This window comes from Cuculus canorus, chromosome 5 (genome assembly GCF_017976375.1).
Source record: "Cuculus canorus isolate bCucCan1 chromosome 5, bCucCan1.pri, whole genome shotgun sequence".
Classification (NCBI taxonomy): Eukaryota; Metazoa; Chordata; class Aves; order Cuculiformes; family Cuculidae; genus Cuculus; species Cuculus canorus.
The window spans coordinates 11,084,958-11,102,482 of NC_071405.1; the positions used below are offsets into that span (position 1 = coordinate 11,084,958).

Below are 17,525 nucleotides of genomic sequence, written 5' to 3' on the forward strand. Positions count from 1 at the left end.
TAAAAAGGCATTTACCCTGATATGGTCCCAGAGTCTAAGTAACATATTCTGTCGCAATGACTTTTGCATCAAAACAATTTCTCTGTTTCATATCCAAGAAAAAATGTTGAATATTTAAATTCCATATCCTTTTTGATCTTAATTCCCTTCACAGAAGAGCTCTTTAGGCCTCACCAGTGTGCTCTAGGTGCAATATCAGAGTATATTTTTCATATTATGGGATCTAACCCAAATTAAGAAACCAAAGGGGAAGAAGCTATACATGCCTAGAAGGAAAAGGGATTCTGCCTAGAGCATGTAGCAGGGTAAAGCATCAAACAAAAACGTAACAGAAGTCTAAAATAATGGTTTAAATGCCTTGCCACAGAGTTCTTGCTGAAAATCTAGCACTTGTCTCTCTTCTGACTTAAATACTTTGCATTCCTGTTGACTTCAGTTGTGTTTATATTCAAATAAGTATAGGTACTATAAGGTCGTACAGTACAACTGTGGGTTCTAATAAATTATACTAGAATAAAAAGGCTAGCTAATGAAATACAAAGAGGTGTTTAAAGCCACCACTGCTTTGTAAGCATTTATGTTTCAGCTGTATAAACTACATGAAAAATAATCAGTGTCCAGGAAATAAACGTAGATAACGTTGTTTACGAATATATACTCCAATGGCGCGAGTCCTGAACCACTAAGAAAAAGCCCCACCGAATGTCTCACCAAAGCCTGGAGTGGATTTTAGTTGAGTAGTATTTGAGTTGCATCCAGCCCTAAAAATAGAGGGGCTTTGGGCACATTGAGTAGAAGGAAAAGATAGGAGACCAGCCAGCACCAGGGCCCCACAGGTCAGCCTATTTGTGAGATGTTGGGTGGTGAGAGTGAGCTGCTGCACTCCGGAAACATGTATCGGATGTGTGCAATCGCTTTCCTCCTGCTTGCTGTTCTGGTTGCCTGAGTTTTGTCCCCACTGGTGGATGCTCATGCCCCACTGCCACCCTTCAGAGCCACCTTGTCCTTGTACAGGGTGGCTTCTTCGTGGGACAGAGAAATCAATACATTTTCCTATTTGAGAATCTTGAGAAAAGTTATTTTTAAAATATCTTAAAATTTGTATTGATTTTCTGAATCAATATTTCAGAATTTTTTCTTTCCAGAGTAGCCATACATCCACCCCATGTTTCATTCCCATCCCTCTGCATCTATAAATGATGGTCCAAGCATGTCACGTACTGGACTTGTGAGGAGGAAAATAATATTTCAGTAGGAGTACCACAAATACAACTGTACCGTACTAACTACTATTTAAAGCAATTCTGCAACGCAAGTCAATTAAATAATTTCATCAGGTCAATGCAGAGAAATAAAGGCTCCTGTGCACATGCTACTCCCCAGGGCTGGGCTAGGTGTTAGGGCAGAAGGAGAGGGGGAGCAGAGACAAACCTCTCTTTATTGGCATCTTTTGCTGTGCATTAAGGCACCCCAGGGACTGGGTGAGCACGCAAGCTGACGGTGGCCCAGATCTTGGCTCCTTTGCTGCTATTAGTGCTCGCACGCTGCCCAGGCGCTCCTCTGCCACGGATAAACAGACAATCTCTTTTATCCAGACAAGTGAAAACTGCTGGACTGACACACAGCTGCTTATTAATCTCCAAAGTGGAATGTAGTAACGTTTATATACAACGTGGTTCCAGTCATTAAATTAGTGGAAGATTAACAATCCCAAGTGTTCAATAAACAGAAAAGGCAGCAGACAAATGAAACGTGTTAGTCAAGGGAAATTTGGCTTTAATGCAACTAATCCAGTACTTGTTTCTTGAGCCACAACTAACAGTAACTGGAGTAGCAGAATATAACGTGGGTCTGGGTTTCATTTTGGCCACTCTCTTTAATTTTTATTGGCGCTCTGATAATTTTACTTCACAATTAACAGAAATATCTACTGTTCCTCAGATAATTCTCTCTTTAGCGCTTTAGGTGGTTAACACAGAAAATATTTTGAACTCTAGATTTGCTTCTTAGGTAAAATAGCTTGATACTCTATTTAAAAAATATATCTTTAATTAATCTTTAAACACATCAGCTTCTTAAAAGTATAGACACAGGTGTGCTTTAAAGCAGGACAGAACCAAAGCACCTTAACCTCTTTGGGAAGATGAAGACAGCTATCTAAGTGCAGTGTAAGACACCTTAATATGAAAGTAGAGCAGAGCAGGAGGGCTAGAAGAACTGTTTAATGTTTACACATGCTTTTCATTCCCAAGGATCTGCACGTACCCAGGGAGGATCCCTCCTGCCAGCTCTGGGCCAGAGTGGGGCCCCGCAGGTGGTGGGCACCCCAGCACAGCTACTGGCCCCTGGCGCTGAGCACTCATCCTCTATCTCCCCTCCCTGACTGTTTGCTTTAGATCTCTTATCGCCCATCATCCTACAGGCAGTATCACTGAGCAGCCCGCACCTGGCAAAACAAGTGCTTGAGCTTGATATCAGAGGAGATTTTAGTTGCTTAAATAGAAATAAAGTACAAAGGAGCATTCATGGAGCTGCAAACCTGTTGGTTTTTTGGGGGGAGGGGCGTTGCTTGTTTGTAGGACATACCGAAAATACGTTCTCCACAGTTATGCACTGAGAAGGATTTGTTAAGGCACATATCTACCTTCAGCTTGGACAAGATGTCTGGCTGCGTTTATTAAACCCCTGGAATCTGATCCCTTTAAATATTAAAAATAATCCGCTGTATTGCATCTAATTGAAACCCACTGAATACTTAGAGGAAAGGAGAGATGAGTCAATCCCGACACCTTTCACCTACAAGAGCACCAATAGCTTTCTGATCTTCTTTAATCATAAAGCTCCAATGGCCGGATTCGTCACAGGAGTGCATCTCCAGCCATCTAATCTCTCCACACTCGGCTCAGGTTTCCCCCGTCCCAAGGAATCACACACAACCTCTTTGGGGGAAGAGGGGATTTTCCTTTCCCTTCCCACATCTGCGACTCGCTCGGAGCCTGCTTTTTTTTGTTGTTATTTCATGCCCTCTTCTCTGTCCGACACAACGGAGCTGTAGCCAGGTTGTTAGCTGGGAGGTCAGGGGCAAGTGGGGAAGGGCTCAGGCACACGCCAGACATCTGGTATACTGGATACACTCAGGCAAAACCCAGATACTTCGTTCTTTGCTCAGGTTCCGGGGGGTTTAGTGCCTCCAAATCAACGACAGTAAGGCAGAGACGCTTGTGAGCTGGATTCTCAGGTTTAGTGCGTGTCGGAGCATCAGGGAACAATAAACCAAACTTTCAATTTTGTTGCTAGGTCAGACTCATTCTCTCCTTTCTTTCTTCTTGTTCTCACCTTTTCAGCCATGCTGTCATCCTTGATAACCGCCTTCCACCCCGCAGTGCAGGGCTGGCCTGGCACAGTTCTGCACTGGCTGCAGGACTTTGCATCAGGATAAAGGGCAAATTATCCTCCCAGTTACCCCCAGCCCTTCTGCACAGGGAAGACCGATTTTGTGCCTGGTTTAGGGGTCCCACTGTCTGAGCAGCATGTGAGGTTCTTGTAAAACCTCAAAAGGGAAGCCTAGGAATCTGGGGAGGCAGCCCGGAGAGGCTGTCAAACTCTGCCTTGCACCAGCCGGGGCCAAATCCCATAATTCTGTACTGCATCCAGCTCTGAAGTTCTCAACACAAGAAAGGCATGGACCTTTTGGAATGGGTCCAGAGGAGAACTGCAAAAATGATCAGAGACATGGAATACATCTCCTCTGAGGAAAGGCTGAGAGAGTTGGGTTTGTTCAACCTGGAGAAGTAAAGTCTCCGAGGAGACCTTATAGCAGCCTTTCAGTACTTAAAGGGCACCTACAAGAAAGACAGGGACATACATTTAGCTGGGCCCTTTGCGGTAGTTCAAGGAGCAATGGTTTTAATCTAAAAGAGAGTACATTCAGACTAATATAAGGAAGAAATTTTTTATGATGAGGATGGTGAAATACTGGAACAGGTAGCCCAGAAATGTGGTGGATGCCCCATCCCTGGTAACATTCAAGGTCAGGTTGGATGGGGCTTTGAGCAACCTGATCTGATTGAAGATGTCCCTGCTCACTGCAGGGGAGAGTGGACTACATAACTTTTAAAGGTCCCTTCCAAACCAAACCATTCTATGATTATGATTCCCTTCCTGCAGTTACCAAGAGGGTTTGGTCCCTTTGCAGCAGCCCTCGCAGGGCTCGCATGTGTGTCCCAGCACTGGTTGCAGCCACCTTGTGCCTGTACCTGACTCTGTGCTTATCAGTCACGTCCTCCACTGGTGTGTGCGTGGTGTTGGTTAGCTGTCACATAAGGTGGCATTGCCTTCGTAAGTGCACACATGCATTTGGATAGAGAGGAATATGTGTGTGTGTGTGTGTGTGTGTGTATCACTCAATATGTGTGGTAATTGTCACGTATGACTCATATTCCATTTCTATGACAGTTGATGCCAGTAGAGAAAACTACATGAGCAGTGGCAAGGAACAAACACAGAAGGGCTGTGCTCCCCAAACAAGTACATTCATGAGCAGCTTAATAAATTTATATATAATAGACACATGCATTTCCTCATTTGCAAAAGACTACTCTGCACCTACCACAGAGCTCTGTTATAGAAGCACATAAATTTCTTGCACATAAATTGTGCTGAAATCCCTCACTAGAAGGCATGGGATAAGATCCAGCGTACAGATCTCCTCATGTGACAGAAAGCTGGCGTACCTCTAGCAGAGATGAGAAGAGACCAATTATTTTAATTGTTTGTTGGAGTTCTAAATTAACTTTTGCCGTAGCTGCAGGGTGACAGTTCTGAGCTATTAGGTGATATTCTCTTCGGCAAAAATGTTGTGGTTTCGGTGCCTATGATTGTGAGAGTAGGTTTCATCACTGTATCCTCTACATATGCAGCCTGAAAACTATGTCTAATGATATATCTTTGGGGTTGTATTCCTGTCTTTGCTCTTCCACATAATACTTTCCCTGCTAAAATGAGGCCAAAAGGCCTCTCAGCAGACATTGTTCACTGAAGGCGAAATTATGCTCAACATTAAGAGCGAGTACCCTGTGCACAGGGTATAGTCTGGCCACCAAGCAAGCTGCTTGCAGGCCAGAACCACAGCAAGTCACAAGGTTGGACACAAGGTAAACCTTGAGGCTGCGAGATCCAGGTGGCACCAGCCCCAGGGTGTTAATATGTGATGCAGGGACCTAGAAGGGACCATGGACATAGTTTGGCCAACCACTGGGTGCAAGGGGTGGGCTGGGCAAGTGCTCGCCACCCTCCTCCTCTCTTCATCTTGCATAGTCACAGCCTAGCTACAAAGACTTTACATAGTTGAGCAGAATTTGGTTTCAGTCCTCACAGATGCTATGGGTTTTCTGGTCCCGCTGATGTTAGTGTGGAGCATCAGTGGTTCTGCTGTGTGTGTTGCGATCGCTGAATCATCGGAGAGTGGCGTCACAGCCCAGTCATCTTCTTAGAAATGCAACATGCCTCCAACCTCCATTTGTATTTAGAACCCATTGCAATTTTTAGCATTACTTGAGTTGGAAAAGTTTATTTCCATTAACTTTCCAGCCCTCTAATGTGAAAAAAATAGCAAAGATAGGTAACTAGGAAACATGAATAAACATAATTAAACATAAAATGCTTGTAGTGATATAAGAACTGACCTCAGCCAATTAAAATTATTAATAGAAAAAATACTCTAGTGTCAAAACCCGAGTACATCAACAGCATTCTCGTTTGTGTAATTGGGATTAGTTTACATTTCCTGACAACCAAGTGAGAGGCAGTCCAAAGTGTGGCTTCTTGACCTTTTTCTCATCTAAATCCAGGTCAAGATACTATGTGAAGAATTGGGCAGTGTAAAGACACATTCATGGGAGGAGACTGAATCGCCAGTTATGTATTGACTAGCTGTGGGCCTCTTAAGAATGTTATTCTTTTCAAATATTGACTTTTTTATTGCTTCTGTTGCAATTGTAATAGGGGAATTTAAGAGCCCCACAAACTACTTTATCATATAATTAGTTTATCAGTAAATTTGGACCTCGTATATCAATCACTGTAATGCCTAACCTCCACCGAGACAGAAACCAGATGTGTGTGCTTCTGCTTTCTTCTTTGTACTATCTACAGCATCAGTAGTGCCTATACTACAGTTTAAATTTAATTCAGCAAAAAGCAATGGTCTTACCCCCCTGTGAGCAATCTGATATTGCTGCAAGGATAAATCAACATTATGTTGATTGACAACTCATACTTTTTCTTATTCCTTCCCTATTGCTGTATGGAAAAGGATGAAGTGTAATTTGTGTATGCAAAAAAAAAATAATTTTAGCTAGCTAGGTATAGGAGAAAGATACTCCATTTCAAGGTAAAGGCTGTAAGGTGGGCATTCCGAGACAATTATACCTAGAGGATCAATGCGCTGAATTAACCAAACCAAAATCACCAGAAAAGGACATACCTGCCCGTTTCCTTCTGATGCAGCCTGCAGTGTAGCTTTCCTTTTGAGTGCCACTGAGTTCTAACACCAGTGCAACCCAAATGGGGACAGCTTATCTGCGCCTGAGGTTGGGAGCTGTCATTTTTCAGACACCACAAGAGAGAACTCTTTCTGGGGACACCTGGGAATTGGTGGGAAGCATCAGGATGTCTGATGCTGACATCCTATGTATCCCACAGATTTCAAAAGTGAGGGTTTAAGTATGCTTCTAAGCTTACAGTACGTCTTGCAGACAGCGGAGTGGAGCTTTGGCCAGGGCAGTATCTCCATAAAGTGATTATGGATTGCTTCACAAACTTATACTTTGTGGGCCCAGTCTTTTGGGGCCTCATTCATACAAAATTCTCCTTGAAGTCAGGCTCTGATTGAAAAATAAGGAGCCCAGCTTGTATATGCATTAAAAATCCAAACAGGTCATTACTTACACTACTTTTTCATTTTCCCAGTAATCAAGCACTGCTTGGTAATAATCCCCAAAGGGCTGATTATACCAGCAAGATACAGCAGCTCTCTGACCCCACCTCTTCCTCAGGAAAATATCTACACCGAGGCAAAAGGCAATGTGCCTCTGGCAGGGCAAAATGGGAATTTCAGTGCATGGTTGCCTGGAATTGATGGCTCTCACGTTCTTAGTGGAGCCGAGCTGAAATCGCGTACCAGAGCGAAGATTTGTCAAGCGGTCTGTAACATGATTCCTTTCCAAAATTTAAAAAAAAAAAAAAACCACAACTTATTCTGATTGCAAGGATACTTTTTTCAGAATATATGCCTTCTCCTTCACTCCTGAGAACAAGCCAGCAGATGGTCTGGTGTCTCCAAAGCATGATACTTGCTGCTGCTCATCTGCATGTTGAGTGTACCAGAAGAGTCGTCCTTCCTCCAGGAATAACGTGTGTAAAGTATTACATTACAGCTAATTAAAGTAGCCTCTGCTGCTGCTGTTAAACTTGGCTTGTAGATCATCCAAATATTTGCAGGCATCGTCTTATGAGTACAGAATATTCAAACCGTCCTGTCATCACTTATGCAAAAAGGCTGCTGAAAACATGCTGCCCTGGTGAAAACAGGCACCCACACCAACACGGTTGTACCTGGAAAGCTGAGCGGTATTGTGGAAAGAAGTCCAAAATGATAAAATAAAATGCAAGTTAACTTAGCAAGTTCCAGGTATAACCCCTGTGTTTGAAATGGCACACAAACATCTACCTGGCAGTATTGCTGTGAGATGTAAGGAGATACAAGTATATTAGGAAAAAGAAAATACATATATAAGGAAAAAATTCTTTACTATGAGAGTGCTGACAGGTTGCCCATGGAATTTGTGGAAGTGTTCTAGGCCACGTTGGATTGGGCTTTGAGCAATGAGGTCTAGTGGGAGGTGTCCTTGCCCACAGCTGGGGGATTCGAATTGGATGATCTTTAAGGTCTCTTCCGACTCAAACCATTCTGTGATGCTACAATTAGAGTGGGAAAAGAAACAGCTAATGTATTCCTAATGGCAGAATTTGAATGTTACTGGAATAGCCAAACAGACTTGGCCTGAAGAGCTGCCTTTATTAGTGACTATCTATCAGACAGGAAGAGTTGGGTGCAACTCCTCAGGCCTGGGCTGTTAGTGGGGACTTTGAAAAACTGTCTCCTTCCTTGTAAATTGATTAGATTTAGACTGGAAATCAGAGGGACAAAAGAGGTGAAACTGGCTTGTCAGCTCAGTGACACTCATTTTCAAACACCTGAAACCAAACCCCCAACTGCAAGATGGTAAAATGGTACTTGAACACGATTTTAAGAGAGATTCTTAAAGCTGCAAAGGATATTAACCACCAGGATTGTTTCCCTTAATATATATTAAAAACAGTTTTATATGGAAAGCCTTAGGTATACTCAAATTTCAAATGCCTGGGCTATTTTATTACTTTCCTGATCTAATAAACGCAGGTGTTTCATAGCAAAAGCACACAGGCAATCAGACTGTCTGAAGGCAGCAATGAGTTGCACACATTTCTCCTAGGATAAATGAATGGCCACGAGCGCACCGGAGCGGGTGGGTCTTTGGTGTTAATTGCAATTAGACAGCAGTCAGGTTTTAAAGTGGATAAAGATACTTGTTTTAAGAAATTCATAAAAGAGGTGGGATATCTGTCTATATATATGGGATATATCTACCTGGAGAGGGACTGTGCATAAAGGTTTTTGGTCGTAGGACAAGAGGGAATGGGTATAAACTGGAGAGGGGCAGATTTAGGCTTGATATAAGGAAGAATTTCTTTGCCATGAGAGTGGTTAGACACTGGAACAGGTTTACAAGGGCATGGAGTGATAGGACCGTGGGAAATGGCTTTAAATTGGAAGGGGGAAGATTTAGATTAGACATTAGGAAGAAATTGTTCATGATGAAGAGGCGAGGCACTGGCACGGGTTGCCCAGGGAAGTTGTGGCTGCCCCATCCCTGGAGGTGTTCAAGGCCAGGTAGGATGGGGCCTTGGGCAGCCTGAGCCAGTGGGAGTCATCCCTGCCCGTGGCAGGGGGGTTGGAAATGGATGATCTTTAAGGTCCCTTCCAACCCAAACTATTCTATGATTCTATGATCTTCTTCCAGCGAGAGGACAGGGGAGGGTGGAGGGAAGGCCACGTGGAGGCAAAGCGGGTGCCTCTCCCATGCTTGGCTGTCGTTGTGGGACATGGCACAAGGTGTATGCCATGCCGGCACATGCACGCGTTCCCACTGCCCGCATTCCCACTCCCCACAGCCAGCCTGACCGGGGCGCGTGCCATCTCCCTGTCTTTACCAAGATCGAATGGAGCTACTCAATCAGGGGATGCCATTATTGCCTGCGCCACGCAATTTCCACTATCAATAATTTACCGTATTAGCCGCGCAGGCGGAAGGGGGAAACGGCAAAGACAGATTCTTTTGGACAGGAGGGAAGCCGAAAGCACCCCGCGGGCAGCCAGGCAGAGCCGGGAGCAGCGATCCACCGGGATCCACCGGGATCCGCGGTGCCCGTCGGGCAGAGCCGCCTGGATCGAGCCCCAAGTCAAGGGTGTAACGTTACCCTGGGGCTCTCATTAATAAGCAATGCCTGTTATTATCTTGATTGCATTCTTAACAGGCAAACGACGGAGAGGTCAGCGCGGGAGCGATATTTAAATGAATCGCGCTCGCTCCATCCCCGCCGGAGTAAACCAATATCCCGCAGCGGGCGCTCCGACACCCCCGTCCCGGCCCCTCCCGCCCTGCCCGCGGCTCGGGGGGCGCCGGGGAGCGGGGGCCGGGCTGGGAGGGGCCGCGGGAGGCGGAGGCTTTAAGCGGGGCAGCGGGTCGGTGCGTGCGGGCTGCCCGGCCGGGGGCGAAGCCGCGCCGGGACCGAACCCCTCCCGCTGGGCGGCGGGGATCCGGCTCCGCTGCCCTCCCGCCTCTCATAAAGCTTTGATGAGACACTTGAGCCGCCGCCTGTGTTGCCGGGGCGGCGGGAGGCGGCCGGCGGTGGGACTGGGCGCCCGGGAGAGGATGTGACTTCCCGGAGGGGGGACCCAGACAGGCTTTGTGTGGACGACGAGGTACGCGGCGCCCCGCGGGGAAACTTGATGGGCTGGGACCGGCGAGGAGGGAGGCGGGACGGTGCGGGGCAGCACGGGGGGCAGCCCCGGTCCTCTTTGTTCCCGCACCTGTCGGGCTGTGCGGGCGGAGGCAGAGTCTTCCTTCTGCCCTTGGGTGTGAGCGAGCGCGGGGCTGGGATTCGACGGGGCGGCCCCGCATCCCCGTCCTCGGAGAAGCCCCTCATCCCCCTCCTCGGGGCGGCTCCGCATTTTCCCCCCTTCCCCCCCTTCCTCGGGGCGGCTCCGCGTTTTCCCCCTCCTCGGGGCGGCCCCGCATCTCCCCCTCCTCGGAGCGACTCCGCATCTCCCCCTCCTCGGGGCAGACCCGCATCCCCGACGGCGGTTGCGGGACCGGGACGCGCTGCCCGCGGGGTGCGGAGGCTGCGGGGATGCGGGGAGGGGCGCCCCCTGGTGGGCAGAGCCCGGCCGGGGCGGCGGCTCCGGTCCCCGGGGGAGGGCGAGGTGCCGTCAGGGAAGGGAGGGATGAGCTTGTTGAAAAGCAGCCGTCGGTGGAATGTGAAGCACGCCGGGCGATCTCCGCGGGATTGAGAGCCCAGAGGAGGGCTGTGAAGATGATCCGAGGGCTGGAGCAACGCTGCTGTGAGAACAGGTTGAGAGAGTTGGCGTTGTTCAGCCCGGAGAAGGCTCCGGGGAGACCTCAGAGCCTTCCAGTACCTGAAGGGGCTACAGGAAAGCTCGGGAGGGACTGTTTACAAGGGCATGGAGTGATAGGACTGGGGGGGATGGCCTTAAATTGGAAGGGGGAACATTTCGATTGGACATTAAGAAGAAATTCCTCATGATGAGGGGGTGAGGCACTGGCACGGGCTGCCCAGGGAAATTATGGCTGCCCCGTCCCTGGAGGTGTCCAAGGCCAGGTTGGATGGGGCCCTGAGCAGCCGGGTCTGGTGGGAGTCATCCCTGCCCGTGGCACGGGGGGGTTGGAAGTAGATGATCCTTTAAGGTCCCTTCCAACCCAAGCCATTCTATGATCCTGTGATTCCAGTACTGAAGGGGGCTACAAGAAAGCTGGGGAGGGACTTTTTACAAGGGCATGTAGTGATAGGATGAGGGGGAATGGTTTTAAATTGGAGGGGGGATTATTTAGAGGAGATTCTTCATGATGAGGCACTGGAATAGGTTGCCCAGGGAAGTTGCAGATACAACCTCCCGGGAAGTGCTCAAGACCAAGTTGGATGGGGCCATGAGCAGCCTGGTCTGGTGAGAAGTGTCTCTGCCCGTGGCAGGGGGGGTGTAATTGGATGATATTTAAGGTCCTTTCCAATCCAAACCATTCTGTGGTTCCAGTGCCATGGGAGCTTCGTCCTCTGCTTGTCCCACTGGGCATGGCCAGGAGGCCGCAGAGAGGGAACTGCGGGTCTGCACTCCTCGGTGCGTGGGCAGGAGGAGAGGGGAGCGGCTCGGTCCTTCCCGCTGGGTCTGGTGTCACATTGGCGTGGAAGACTCTGGCCTCCAGCCCAAGAGGCATAGATGTTAGACGGTAAATTCGGCTGGCACAAATTTAATTAATATGTTGGAAGCCGTGCACTGTCCCACTTAAGCGTTTTGTTCTTTCATACGATTAAAAGTCTAAGGTGTTACAGCCACGCTTGCTTTGCTTGTTTATTTTTAAGAGGTGCTGTTGGTGTCTTGGTTTGAACGTTAGGGTTAAAAGATGTACTTTTCCTTTCAGTTTATTGTAGTGCGCTGTTCTGAGGTTAGGACTATTGAGAGATCAATAGTCATTACTTATTTATGTTTCTAGTAACACAGTTCTAATGAATGCAAGGAATCTATCCTGGCGATACATTTTTCTTCAGCAAGTATTTCTGTAATCTTTAATTCATGGTGTGATAAGTACATAAAACGAATTTCCTTGGTTGTCTTTAGATACGAGCAAAGGGCTGGGCAATGAGCTGTCTGCTTGTGGGCAGGAACAGCTTTTGCGTCACTAATTTTGAGTGGCTGTTGAGTAGCAGAAGTGAAGGATTCACTCGGTTTGCGTGCGGTTGGCTGTCCAAAGTGAGAAGGTAGTCACATCATCATGATCGTTTGTGTCAGGTACTGCCTTGGCTCTGTGGCTTTGCTGGCAGAGCAGGAGTGCTGCCTCTGAGGGCTTGGGTAAAAACTTGACCTCAGTGATGAAGCAGAGTTAGTCGAGGTATGGAAGAACGTAAGTGGAAGGGGACACTCTTGGCTGTCTCTGGACTGTGAATCCCACTGTTTAGCGTGTGAGAGGAGGTGGCAGCTGTCGGGGAATGCTGCAGTTCCCTGCATGCAGAGCAGCAGGGCACTGGCTGTGTAAACAAACCCAGGGCAAGGAAAAGAAGACAAACTGTGACCTCCTTCCCACTCCAGGAGCAGTGGGATGGAGTGCCATCCCTCACCTGGTGTCGGAGCAAAACAACGGTACTATTTCAACTCCAAAATACCTTAAAGGAGTTGGTAGTCATTGCGGTTATTTGCTAGATACAGGAGCTTTTCTACAGGGCTCTGTAAGTCACAACTATTTTCTGCTGTAGTACTATCATTTAATGTTCAGCTTCACTGAACCTCAGCTGGGAAAACCCATTTGTAAGTAGCATGCCTTCTGTTCACGTTGCCAGTGCTTTGTGCTTTCCGGAGCTGAAGGATAGATCCTGTTGTTCTATGTCTGTGAAATCAGGGTAAACCAGGTCAGAAGGATCAAGAACACTTTATCTGAATAATCCAGATATAAAGTGGAGGAAAATGGGAAAGGGCTTTTATCTTGGAGGGAGTAAGGCTAAAATGAAAAAAAGTTTAATTTCAAGCAGCATGCTTTTAAACACGAAGGCATGATGTTGTAGTGTAGTGCTACGGGAATACTACAATATGCTGGAGTACTACAAAACATAGTGCACAGATGCAAAGGATTTTAAAGACTCATTAAAATGTGAAAGAATATAGTGGATCCGTGCCTTTGCTTAAAAGCTTGGCACCTAGTGACAGTGCTGTGCTAAAACTAGCTGCAGATAGAAGTCCTTGTAGTACCTGTAGCGCTTTCTGCAACTGTTACTCTGCTGTTAAAGTGAGGAAAACACAAGAAGCTGCATGTCTAGCTCAGCAGTGGTTCTCTGCAGGAGTGCAGGTATAAAAGCAGGTCACAAGAAACTGGTGAGTAGGAGACCCTCTCATCCCTTCCATTGGTAAGCCTGGATGAAGATGAGAAAGAATTCAGAACCTGAGAGTGAATTGTGTAATAAGTGTGCTCCAATTAAAAAAAAAAAAAAAAGTTTTTCCCATATCTGCCTTCCTGGTTTGTATAAGAGGCTGAGATGTTGTTCTAAGAATGTGTCCTGTGCCTACGCTAGAAATCTCACGTTAGGCATTGTGTGAAGTGGTGGAGGCTACACTAGAATAGGATATGTGCTTTTAATAGGTTAATTACTAACTTGTCTTGACCCGTTTTCAAGCATATGTTGTGAGCACTCGGTTCCTCCTAAATAGTTAAAACACTTCTTAATTAGGAAACTTTCAATCATTTTTTAGATCAGTTCATACACTGGCATTCTTGGTAATGCTTAACTATGAACAAACACCTTTTAAAAGGCAGCTTTTAAAAGCACTGAAGCCAAGCTATTTTTGTGTATTGCCTAAACGAAGTGGTAGCTCAATAGCCTACTGTCTTAAGTTCCAGCTAGGAAAGTGCTGTGCTTAACAACTCTTTTGTTCCCTGCAGTACACCATTGGGAAGCTGTACAGGTGTGTACTGAGGAAAGTGCCTGTTGTACAAGCTGGGCTGGGGATGGTAGGCTGTGCCCACAGGCTGTCAGCTCACAAATCTGTTTCCCTTCCATATCCATATCTATTGTTCACTCCTATCTTGGACTGTAAGTTCAGAGATCATATTGCCTGTCTTCTGTTCTTGGTACCTGACAAGGACTTCTCAGTGCTCTTGTAACACAAACAGATTTTGCTATGCAGTGTATACTGGCAACTCTGCTGTGGTGCCCTAAACTTAACATGTTATCGATGTATATCCTTGTGCTACTTGATTGGAAACAGTAGAATACACAGTTACAGAAAAATAAAATGCTTCAATTTTGGAGATACATGCGTGAGTTAATAGGGTAGCCTGTATACTACGGCCTCTGATATAATCTTATGTTGGCCATGTAGCTTACAATTCCAGGCTCTGAGCAATCCAATGGCATGCACTGTTTGCGGGAGTTGTCCATGCAGAACAGGACAAAGTCATATGCATGAAGTATAGCTGACCTGTAGGGTCAGGCTTATCTTTTTCTCCTTTTCAACATTCAGGATCTAATTATTGGGCGGCTATAGACTGGTGGAGTTCAACTGCTACACTCCAAAGTAACAATGAACGTGGAACAGTCTGAAATATTAAAGATGCTATGAACTTGACTGAATAGGCAACTGTCTTGCCAAAATAAAGCCAGCCTCATCTTGGGCACAATTTCTACCCTTTACAAATTGTGAACAGAGAGTTAGCTGGGATGATGTTGATTTAACGTGATTGTAATCCTTCAGCAACACTGATACTGGTGGTAGCAGAATGTCCCATTACGGCATAATTTAGGCATCGCAAATGGCTACAGCTGTTTGAAGATGAGTACCAGGGACAACCAGAGGAAGCAAAAGGAAACTTCATTTACTGAATTTTCATGCCCCAGTGACAGCTGCCATAAGGCTGTAGCAGTTGTATACTTTCCTCGGTAAGAATATTGTATCTTTCAGAGAAGACATTTCTTGAAACCAGTTAATTAGGACAGTTATTTCTGGCCATGGCATTTGTACAGAACAGAAGGCATGATTGTTCTTATGTTTGTTTCTCTGAGTCCTTTGATCGACTAGAAGCTCTCAATGCTTTACGCTAGAAATTACCTCAATAGTTTGGCAGTTCATTTCTTTTCTTGTGTACTTGGTTAGGAAAATGCAGAAATTCTTGTGACTCAGCTTCAGACTACTATAAATTATGAAGAAATGGGGGAGGGGGTCACATTTCAAATTAGGAAAGGCAATTCTAGGAGGATGGGAGGAATACTGTTTGCTAAAATTGAGATAAGCATCTCTTGATATCTCAAAATCTGAGCAGCTACCGCCACCTAGAGATGCACGAACCAAATTCGCTGGCTCTTGGAAGAGGCTGGACAACTGAAATGAGTGAGGCTGCTAATCCCAATCGTTCTCTGTAGCAGTAAGTTTAGTGTATACATGCAGGCTTTTTTTAACCCTGTAACTGAGGTGGAACCTGCAAATCCTCTTCTAGCGATGCAGGTAACTAATCTTTATACAGTCTTCCTTGTGTGGCTCAAATAGGTAAACAAGAAGGATCGCTTTCAGTAAATCATTCGACTGAACTTTAGACTACACCTGAAGAAGTATTTGCAAGTCAAATTTATACTGTCTTGTTACAGCTGTCAGCGAGACTTGATATCGTGTCCGAAGGTTGAACCAAAAAAACTACAATGTAGAACTAGTCCCTTAAGGATTTGAGTTGGGGGCGGCGTTTGTGTCTTCCCCCATCCCATCATTGAGGTCTACTTGGTAGGGGGCTGTTCTTTAGTAGGTATTGGATGGAATGGAAAAAAAAAATCTTAATGTATCAACTCAGCAGCATGTAGCTTGGTTTCACAACATCCAGGATTTTCCCAAATTCAAAATTAAGTATTGAAGTCAAACTAGGTAAGTGGGTATTTGTTGCCACATCAAATCTAACAACATGGAATTACTTTTTGTATCACATTTGGTTCTTAGGATATCATTTCCCATTTTATTTTGAGCTCAAAGAAGAAACTCCTGATTTGTATGGTTTGTTCATCAATCTTGGTCTGTAGCAGGTTCTTCCTCTGCATTTAGGAAAGGAGAGTGAGTGCTCTTCCCTATTTAATTTGTGAGGAACCCCTTATAAAGAGAAACAATGTTCCTGTTTTACCCACTGAACATGTAATTTTATGCGCAATTATTTCTGTTTGACTCTTAGAGACATAGTACATTTTGGGGGCTTTTATAATAACTGCTAGCTTATGGCTATCAAATGCCCAGTGGAATAAGAAACCAAACACAACTAAACCTCAGTGGGAGCTGAGATGTTCCATCTTGCAGAACCTTGAAAATGCGAGCCACTAGTTGATTGCATGTACTGCATATCTTTCTAGGTTATAGTTTTGATAGTTACTTAAAATACTTTAATTCAGTGTAAAGTCAGTGTAAAGTATATCAGGATAAGTGCTTAATGTATAATTTCTGAGGGAACAGAATTTTCCTATGGGAAACTGCAAAGCTGTTATACAAGGATATTTGCCACTCAAGTCAGAAGGCAACTGCAAAACATTTACACTATATGAGAGAGCTGTTCTACCAAACTAGTGTTTGAAAACCTACCCTTGGCTTACCTGGAGTCCCATATTCAACCTCTGCCTTTCCAGTAGGCACATTGGGCTACAGGTAGGCTTGGAGTCCTTTGCATGCAGGAAGCATAGCAGGACGGACATGGAAAAGGATTGAACTAGGCGAAGTCTTGAGCAAAATGCTGTTATATGCTCTTTATTAACTCAGCATGCAAAGGACTTGGAGCATGTTGCCACAGTTAAGGTGGTAACAATAAGAATGGGATTAAGTCCTTTTTTTAATTATTATTTCCTCCTTTTAGAATCCCGTAGTATGTATCTTATAAAAGAGTTTATCTCAATCTTGTGCCAGTTCTAGTGCACATTTGCCATATCTAACATGATCAAAACACTGCTTTCTTTAAACATAACAGCTCCTGGAGAAATGCAGTTTTTTTCTAGATCAAGGAATTAAAGTTCATGATCTCTGAATTCCTTAGTCCGTCATGGCATTTACTTTCTAAGCTTGGTGCAACGTTTAGTATCCATATGGTTTAGTTTACTGGTCTTTACACTGGCCATGGTGCTCTCGGTGAGTATTTAGTACCTGACATACTGAGTTGAAAAGAAATGAGATCTAAACTTTATTCAAGGGTTGGATTAGTAAGTAAACTAACCTCCTCTTTGTCGTAGCACCGTAGAAGTGTATGGGCATTGTTGGGATGAATGACAGGACTTGTTTTGCGGTATTTCTAGATAATTGTGCCTGCTGGCTGCCTGCATTAAGACTTGGATCTTCACTTGCTATTTACATTCCTTTTGAGTTGATAATCCAGTTTGACTGAGCCGTAAATGCCAAGAGAGAAATGCTATTTGATAGAATTTGTACTGAAAGCCAGTGTGAGTCCAAGGGGGAAGCAAAGCCACTAACAAGTTCAAGCTGGCAAGGGTAACTTAACCAGAACCCGTGCCAGGAAACTGTGGTGAAGTATGAATTTTCTGCTGAATATCATGACCGCCCTTTATCTTTATAATGAGTTGAACCAAAACTAGAAATAAACACATCTGAAGTTCTCCATTTTTGCTTTTCC

At 45.4% G+C, this 17,525-nt stretch overlaps 1 protein-coding gene across 5 annotated transcripts in view; it reads left to right on the forward strand.

Annotated features, from left to right (window-relative positions):
- The window catches only part of BDNF (brain derived neurotrophic factor), a 46,504-nt gene that overhangs the window by 12,612 nt on the left and 16,367 nt on the right, over positions 1 to 17,525 (forward strand). The window contains exon 1 of one of the 5 annotated variants that reach the window (XM_054068976.1): positions 9,833 to 10,084. The exons of 3 other annotated variants lie outside the window; for them this stretch is intronic. The gene's annotated coding sequence lies outside the window, so the exon portion shown is untranslated. Of the gene's footprint in view, positions 1 to 9,832; positions 10,085 to 10,628; positions 10,734 to 17,525 lie in introns of those variants that run through there. One more of the 5 variants, XM_054068978.1, reaches the window with a different exon arrangement.